The sequence below is a fragment of the Callionymus lyra genome, chromosome 9 (assembly GCF_982586985.1).
Source record: "Callionymus lyra chromosome 9, fCalLyr1.hap1.1, whole genome shotgun sequence".
NCBI classification, from domain to species: Eukaryota; Metazoa; Chordata; class Actinopteri; order Syngnathiformes; family Callionymidae; genus Callionymus; species Callionymus lyra.
The window spans coordinates 14498931-14508380 of NC_141826.1; positions in this window are offsets into that span (position 1 = coordinate 14498931).

The window sequence follows — 9450 nt, forward strand, 5'->3', positions numbered from 1 at the left end:
TGTACTCATGAGAAGGGATTTAAAATTTGATTCAAGATCAACTACGGGGAAAAAATGAATTAATTATTATAAGAAAAGATAGAAAACACTATATTGAAGTTAAATAATTTTTTATGGAATATACAGAGTGGATTACTTTATCTAAGTTGAGTGCTGATGAGCGCAGTGTCATCATTTTCCAAAATAATTATAATAATTTTTTAATACATTTCATACATATAGTTTTACAAGTTGCTTTATATAAAAAAAATGTCACATTAATCAGCACAATAATAACAACAACTTGATACAAAACAAAGATGAGTCACAATTTAGTTAAAGTGATAGTTCACCCAAAATTCGAATATCAATCATTTTTTACTTACCCTCAAGGGTTGGGATCATTTTCGCAACTTTCCTTTTTTAGAGTTAAAGGCAAAAATGTTACATTTTAACAAAGCGACTGAAGGTCAAGTTCATCTTAATCCAAAAAGACACACTTAAAAACATCCAAACACCGCCATACTGCTTGTCTGTAATGTCCATTGTGTATTAAAGCTTCGATGAGAGGAATCGTTCCTGAACAAATTAAACACTTCTATGTTTTAAGCTTGTTTTTAGCAGCCACTGCAAGGCTAGCAGACTAAAGATCTCTGAAACGTGCAGTATGTTTGAGCTACAGCCGAGAGACTCATAACTATAAAGACTTAGTTAAGTGTTTTCGGAACAATTCCTCATGTTGAAGAGAAAACAAGATGGACGATAAAGTTGTGGAGTTTTGAGGTATTTTGATGTTTTAAAGTGTCATTTTTGCGACGAAGATGAAGACGAAGATTAGCATCAGTCGCTACAATCAAATTACATTTTTGCCTAAAACTCATATTACTCTGAAAATACCCTTAGTCTACTTGAGGTTGAGTAGACAATAAACAAAGTTTGAATTGTGGTTGAACTATTACTCTAAACAAATAGCAGAATAGAGAACAACAAGTAATATAGTACTTTAATAGTGTAAAAACCAATGAATAAGAGTCAAAAGGCAACATCAAATATAAGAAATAATGGGAGGATTTGTTATAATTGTTGCTCAAAGCCAAAGATTATACAGCAAATTCATCATCAAGTTGAGGACAATGCTTCATGAAGTTCCATCACACCCTTACTAGAGATCCCTATTGGGTTCTCAGCTGCAACTAGATGGATACAATAAAAAAGAAAATATAAATCATAGTATAGGGCAAATGTCTGAAGTTTTGTTGGGATCTTAAGTCTGCTGCTATGATGTAAAAATTGTGCTACTTCCTCGTCCATAAAGTTATTTGATCATTTTCATCTACAACACTTTGTGGTCTTCAAAATATGTCCTTATTTCACAACCATAAAAAGAATATCCTGTGAACAATTCCTCTCAAAAACGGTGTCTGATCTCAGTGTACATAAGCTATTGAAGTCACAGTGTCTCAGTGACTGATTTATGCTCTTCCGCTCCGGGGGTGAGTTTGTACGCCAGGTACAACAATAAAACTGCTGGGTTTAATCCACTTTGACATATTTCTGGAACGTCTCCGTGTGTCGACCCCACACACACACACACACATGCGGCTCATTATCAGCCGCTGAAATTGTTTCAGCAGCGCTGGTTTGTTGATTTTAAACTTAAGATCTTTTCGCCGCAGCATAAATCATTAATCTACACACATGTGGTGCAGATTAATCTGTGTATGCATATGAAGCTGACGTGTCAATCAAATCGATCCTACGGCGTGGAAAAGGCCTCCCAGGTTGTTTGACGTGAAGTGATGGATGAGGATTCGACTGGAGGGGATTGAGAATAGTTGGACTCTGTGATAAAACGGTGCTTAATCTGGATGTTTGATTCTTTTGACATGAAGAAAACAAAACGTCTGAAAAAAAAAAGTTCAAATAATGTTTTTGCAAGTGTTGAAAATCAATTCAATGACTAGACTCTGATAAAAGGCTGTGGGAACAGTTTATTCCTCCTTGGATTAATGTTGAATTCCACTTGAGATGTCTCTTGTTTTATCTCGCCTTTTCCAGTTACTCCACATTTCACATAATGTTCTTAGTATCTCAAAAACCTCCTTTTCTGTAAGAAATATATAAAATATAAAATATTTATTTTTGCACTGATGTCATCGTATTTACGGGAGACCCATGAGGAACGTCAATGGAAATATAAATAGTAAAAAGAAATATATTTTGGTAAATAATTATTTATAATAATAAAAATAAATATTCTAATTTCAATAATAGATCATGAAAGATAATGACAATTAACAAAAAGTAGTTTTTTTTCAATTAAGTTTTATTGCTTCATTTTCTATAAGTAGACCTAATATATTAAATATAAATGAACAGTTGAAAAAGATGGATATAAATGAAGTGAAAAAAATTAAAATATAGTGTTTGAGGAAAACAATGAATAGGTTTAATCAGTCAATAAACACGGCAATAATAATAATAAGAATTATTATTATTAATATTAAGAATTATTATTATTAACAGAAACGAATGTGAAAAACTCTCTCGACTTAGTCCTTTGTTTCAGGGCAAGTTTTGAAGTTCTCCCCATCTGTAATCTCGGCGAACAATAATTATGAACACACACAAATCAATAAAAGTTGAACCATTAAAATCACAGCAGAAGCTGTCAGAAAAACCTACAAAATACATAACTATGCAATTTTCCTATGTAGTTTTAAGGATGAGGGCAGACAAATACATGGAGAATTCTGCATGAGGTTCTCCAACCGCACTTTGCCTTGATTTGTTCTAAAACCGGGGTAAGAAATACAAATTCGCATTTTATGCTGTGGACAAACAAAAGAAAGCAGATAATGAAATACAAATATATACTTGAAATAAACCTATACATACCAATAAATATGTATAAACCTTTCGCAAAAAAAAAGGGGGCACTAATAACCTTTTATACAATGTATTCTAAACATGATCTCAATATTTGGTCAAATTATTTTGAGGGGCAAGAAATTGATAAAAAGAATAAGGGAAAATCCTTAACAAATAAAGTTGTATTTAGAGCTAATACAATAATATATACAAAATAAAAGAGTGAGCTGTCATGCAAATGTTCTACTCTGACTTCATTAGGGCCACATAAATACAATCAAAGGGCCGCATCTGGCCCTCAAGCCACACATTTCCTGGGTCTGCTCTGAACCATACATCTTGTCAGTGACATCTACTGCTCTCTTATTCACCCCCTTCAATTAAACTAATGTCTAATACATAATAAAAAACCCTCAGTGAATGGACTGTAATAAATAACGGTCCGGTGTATTCTTTAGACTCCCTAATAGAGTCGCCCCAGAACGCCACACGCTCATAAAATACGCGTCCATCACGCGAACGAGAGCATCACGCCTTCTCATCCTCCCCCACCACTCTCTCTTTCTCTTTCTCCCTCCCTCTCTGCCCTCCATCTCTGTGACGTCACGGCATGTGTTGGCGTGCAGGCGGCGTCTGTCGGCGCGCGTCTCTGCGAAGCTGGAGCGCTACTGCGCATGTTACATGACAGGTACACGCCATCCTCCATCTTGGGCTTCCGAGCGCTCTTTTTTTTTATTATTATCATTATTATTTGGACACACATAGTAACAACACAAAGAAGAGCGTAGGTTCCAGAAAAGAATTTGGCACAGTGCTGAGATTTAACTTTTATCATTTTTTTTTCTTCCTGAAGCAGCGAGGATGAGGAGGATGGGAGACACAGACAGCAGCTGGTCTGGACGCTTCTGAATAATTCCACCGCTTTTAATCGTCTTTTTCTTTTTTTAAAAACCCAAGACAAACTGTAAGTAATATTTTATTATTTAATAAAAAAAAAACATTTGTTTGATGCAATTATTGTGTTATTTACGAGCATCTGTGATGAGACACAAATGGTGCCACACATCTGTTTCTCTCTCATCCCCCCCTCGTCATGGAGGTCGATGGGAGCTGATGTTGTTTTCTTGCCTTTCTCCGATACTTTCGCTTCTCCCTGCAAATGAAGCGGCGAAGATGCCTGCAGCCACAGGTTGTGGGGATCCAAGATCGAGCTCTTGTTTGGGTTTGGTGGGATACATATTATCCGTTTGGATATTTCCAGAGGCCATTTTTATAGACAATATATGTCAATTCTACTTATTTAGGATTAGAATTTCACAAAGTATACCATTTTAAAAAAAATCAATGTGATTGACAAATGACAAATCAATCGTTTGTTTAATGATTATCTTCTAAATGAATAAGGTCACACATCCCAGCTAGCGAGGGCATTGGCAAGAGTCTGGTGATACTGTGCATATCCTGATGCAGGGGCAATGGTACGATATAATGTAATGTAGCTACAATTATATATTTGTAGTATTTTGACTCTGGTGAATTTTAAAGACCGAATTAATCTTGACAAATCTGTGACTGCTCTTGTTTGTTTTGAAACTAAAATATGTCCAAACGTCAGCTTTAAAAGCTACTGGAGTTGACTGCATCCTCTCGTCCTCAGTCACCCGCGGGATCTTGAGGGATTTCATGGTAGCTTTTGCTTCGGAGGATGTAAGGACTGCTGCCATCGGCTAGTTTGGAGGTTTAATTGCAACAGAAAAATTAAGAAATGCAGTGAATATCTAAATGTTAATTATCAATACAAAAAAAGGATCAAATTATTTTATGTTAGACACACTTTATACATCACCCCTAAAATGAATAAATTAAAAAAATGAAATTCAATGTGAAAGCTCCCAAAAACCAATCATTTTGGTAGAGAAAATTACATTTCATGCAGTAATATTAAATATCAATACAGTTATGTGCATAAATATAGCAATATTAGAATCAGTACAGTATCCATATTTTTTCACACCCCTTCCAGCTACACAGGGCAGGAGTCACCCTGATGAGCATATAGTTTGAGCACAGTCAACCATTCTGTCCCACTCACACAAGGAGAATTTGGTTCCAAGTCAGTTAGTGTGGCCCACAAGTTGTTTGGTCAAACTGTAATAATCAATGAAACAGTGCTACATGGCCTACAAAGATCATTCTCTTTTCATTGTTATTTGAATTTTGTTTCAAATTTTGAGTATTACAATCTCGAGTTAACCTCGGTATGTAACCTGGAAACATGCAAACTCCGTACACAGTAACTACAAACTTTAACACTGAATAAAAACCACATTTCAAAGCTAATTTATGATCTTAACATGCCTTTATTATCCTCCTCCACCAACATTTTTTAATGTTTTGCTTAATCCCTGCTTTGACATGATATGAGCATTAGTGAGTCATGACAAGCTGTCATATATGCATATTCACAAAGGCCATTGGGTTTAACCAAAGTGTGCTACGTCACAGAATCGTTTTTTTTTTTATTTCAATGGATCATAAATAAGTAAGCGGTCATATAAATTATTATTAGAATATTAACAAGGTATACTCATTTTAATTAACTAAATTATACTTTATTTATAATACTTTTTCCAAAGCCCCCGAGCATCAACAACAACCATATTTCTGGTTCTTGTCATGTTCGTCTGACCATCTTATAAGCCGACTTGTCTGTTCTACCTTTTTTTCTTACAACAACCTAGACTATGCTAATTGATAAGGTACACAACAAATAGGTAAAGTGTTGGAACCATGATTTATACAGGCTGAATTCTGAATCAGACGGTGCAAGTTCTGGCATCTTTTAGACAATTGCTGGTTGTCAAAGGCATTTACAATTTCTAAGTGAGGCTCAAGGGCGGGATCATGGCTTCTTGCCCTACCCTTGGTATTTTGTATTCTCCTGTAATAACAGCTGATAAACTCAGGTGGGACTCATAATATCACCCTGCATACAGTACATCCGTCAAGTTTAGTGCGGTGGTATTGATGTCACTTTCTACAGAGATTTATAATGTAAAGATTAAATTTAACGTCCCTTTAAATGTAAATAGAGGGAGTCACGAACAGGCTTTAACTTGAGTGATGTGTCCATTTATGACTCTGTAAGTAGTCGTGTCCTGTAAATACTGGCAATGAATCCTTTACTGTCCTTGGAAGCTATTTGGGCAAAGCAGAAGTGCTGACAGAATATAGACCCACGGGGCCTAGCGTGTTATCCTGCTTGAGTCACTGTCAGCCGCTGCATGAAAAAGCTTCTGCAGCTTTCACATTGCCAACAGGAGAACAACGAGCAGGGAAAATTTCTTCACTGGTGGCAAAGAATTTGACTCGGGCAAGGTCAAATCTGCCCAGCCCTTGTGCCCACACCAGTGTGATCCCAGTGTTTTTGGGAACAAAATAATAACAAAATATTCATGTGATATAAAAAATAAAAAAAAAGGTTCTGAGATCTTTTGATTTGCAATAATACTCAGAGGTTGAAAAAAGATGGCAAGGTTGTCTGTTTTTTTTCAATCTGCGTTTTTGCAGATTAAGATCTGCATTAACATCTTACAAAGTTTTTAAGCGGTACATATAAAAAAAACTAGATGCCCAGGGACTTTTATAAGATACAAAACCGATTTTTTCGGGCCGATCACGAAAGATTCCGAAAAATGCTGCGCAAGATGCTAAATGCTAAAAGAAATCGCATACTTGCGTACTTCAACTTGGTATTTTCAGTGCTAAATTCTTAGTATGCGAAATTAAGTGCGCCATGTACACTAAATTGCTGTACTAAAACGCCCCACAAAACTGAGTATGGATCAATGGACACTTTCTACCCTAAACGTCCGCCATCTTAGTGACGTCAATTGTAAACGGTCACTACAACTCAAATGGGCCGAAAACCCAAAAGCTGAGACAGGAAACGTTTTAATGATTTTTTTTAAATAGGCTAACAAAGAGAACTGATAAAAAGGCACAAAAACATCGGCTAACTGTTCTGAAAAACCCCACTATAACCAGCAATACACCAGTACCAGTGACATTTGTCAAGACTGACAGACAAAGGAGGGTTTCTACTTCATTGGTGCGAAGCCCTCTAACGGCTTCGCTATTGGTTTACCCCGAGGCACCGCCTCGTCTCTGAGAAAGCTTAATGAACTCGCCACCCAGCAGGGGGCAGTCCACTTCCTATAAAGGCGGGAAATACCCGCCGCTCTTCCCTCAGGGCATCGGATTGCCCCCACTAGGCGTGGACGCTTAGCCCACTTGAGTTGGCCGGCCGGACTACTGTTTGCCTTCCCTCCTCCGCGGCTCCTCCTCCCCTTAGTTCGGAGGACGAGGCGGGAGGGGCTGAGGTTAACACTGGTAGCGCCAGACTCCCTGGTGCGCATGACGGTCAGGGACCCGTGGGCCATCTCTTAGGCCCCCGTTGCCCTGGGCCGGCCTCTCAAAGTGTGGTTCCTGCACGGGACGAGCTGAGCGGGACTTGGACAGCCTCAGTGGCTCTTCACTGGGTGTGGCAGCAGAGGTCATCTGCTCAGCTGCTTCTTGGGCGTCCACGTCAACCTTGCTAACACCTAATCTCCTCGACGTGACGCCGGGATCAATAGCTCATACGGTTTTGAGCGATGCCGTCAAAATGGGCTGGCAGGGCCCTAGCGATGCTGCTTCAGGAGCGGCGTCCAGCTGGGGGTACATTATCCCGTCAGGCTTCGCCTTGGGTCTAAACCAATAGCGAAGCCGTTAGAGGGCGGAGCACCAATGAAGTAGAACCCCCTGAGTTATCTATCATAACCTCAGGTTCTACGAATTGGTGCGAAGCCCTCTAACCTCGTCGCCCAGCGGCCGCCCTTCTCGCTGAGTTTTCAGTTGGAGGAAGTGCAGCGGGTGTTTCCCGCCTTTATAGGAAGTGGACTGCCCCTGCTGGGTGGCGAGTTCATTAAGCTTTCTAAGAGACGAGGCGGTGCCTCGGGGTAAACCAATAGCGAAGCCGTTAGAGGGCTTCGCGACAATTCGTAGAACCTGAGGTTATGATAGATAACTCAGGGGGTTTCAAGCACAAACAATCAAGAGGAACAGGGATCAGGTGAGACGAAGATGCAGGTGACATGAATCAGGGCAATCAGATCAGGAGCAAAAGAGGAACTAAACAAGAAAAACAAACAGGGATCAGGAATTAACAAAAGAAAACAGGAAGTGAGAAAAAGGGGCACATAAAAGTCAGGACATGACATCATTGGAATGAGACAAAGAAAATGAGCCTATTCACGCTATCCAGACAAAAAAAATCAGGCTTAGTCCAGTCACAGAGCAGTTCAATGCATTCATTTTGAGCTGAAGAAGATCTCTCTAGGACGCAAGCTGACTCATGTACCCTTTATAGATACAAAAAGAGCTTTATAATAACCTAGTTTATTGTACCATTATGATGTCAACCCGGGCAGTTGTTAGAGAGATTCCCGTCCGGGATTATAATTTAAAACAATAGTCAAAAATAGCAACTGTAAAAGTTTTACCACTTCTAAGTTGTGTTAAAGAAACACATATACATTTAAAAATATACATTTACTGTTTCAAACTCAATTTTCAAAGTTCAAGAGTATAGCAGTAGTTAGTAAAATTTTGCAAATTTAAACTGACTAAATTAAGCATTAAGTTAAGTGGCAACAAATACATTATATATATATTTGTAATTCAATAACTTGATCTAAAATCAGATTCAAAATGTAGTTATTTGCCTTACTATTTTTTTTATTTCCACTGACTGCTACTTCTTTCTGAGTTGATAAATGCTTTGTGGAAAATGTGCCCCAGATTGGTTGTGCCTCTTTTAAAAAGCCCAAAATGAAACAGTCGGCTTGTACGGTCTGAAATTAAATTGTGACATTTCTATTGTAGTGCTTCCTGCCAACCTCACCAGGCAACTACTCATGCTGAAGGAAATGTGATGATCAATGAAATGATGTTAACTTGGACGACACAAGGTGTTTTCTCGTGAAGACAAAAGATCCTGAAAGGAGCAGCGAAAACAAATTCCTCTTTTCTCGGGGATGATCAATGTGTGGGCAGAAAATAGACACCGAGCTACTGAGCCAAGAAGGATCTGGAGATGGAGAGTCTGTGTCTAGATAATAAACTATTTCACTTAATACATTCTCCTGCTGGCAGGGTGCCGTTATAGGTGTTGGTCTCGGGGTCTCTAAACAATGAAGGGCTCTGCTCTAGATACTAGGTAGGTCAAAGAGGTATAGTCTGCCGTCTGATTAATGGCCCCCCATCAGGGAAAACTCTGTCATACGGCAAGTCGAGGTTTATTTGTACCTCTATATACCACTCAAAACCTTGTAGATATAAGTCTATATGCATATATATTTTAAAACTGGTATTCATTGGTTCGTTCAGACCTTTATTGTACTCATCAGTATGTGTCTGTTTGTAGAAAACTCTCTTTTAATAAAGATATTTACGTTACAAAATGTGTGTAAGCCCCGCCCACTGAAAACACTTTGTTTTTATGGAGATCTCGTTTACCATAAATTCTCCCACTTTGCTGTGATTGGGGAAGCATCCAGG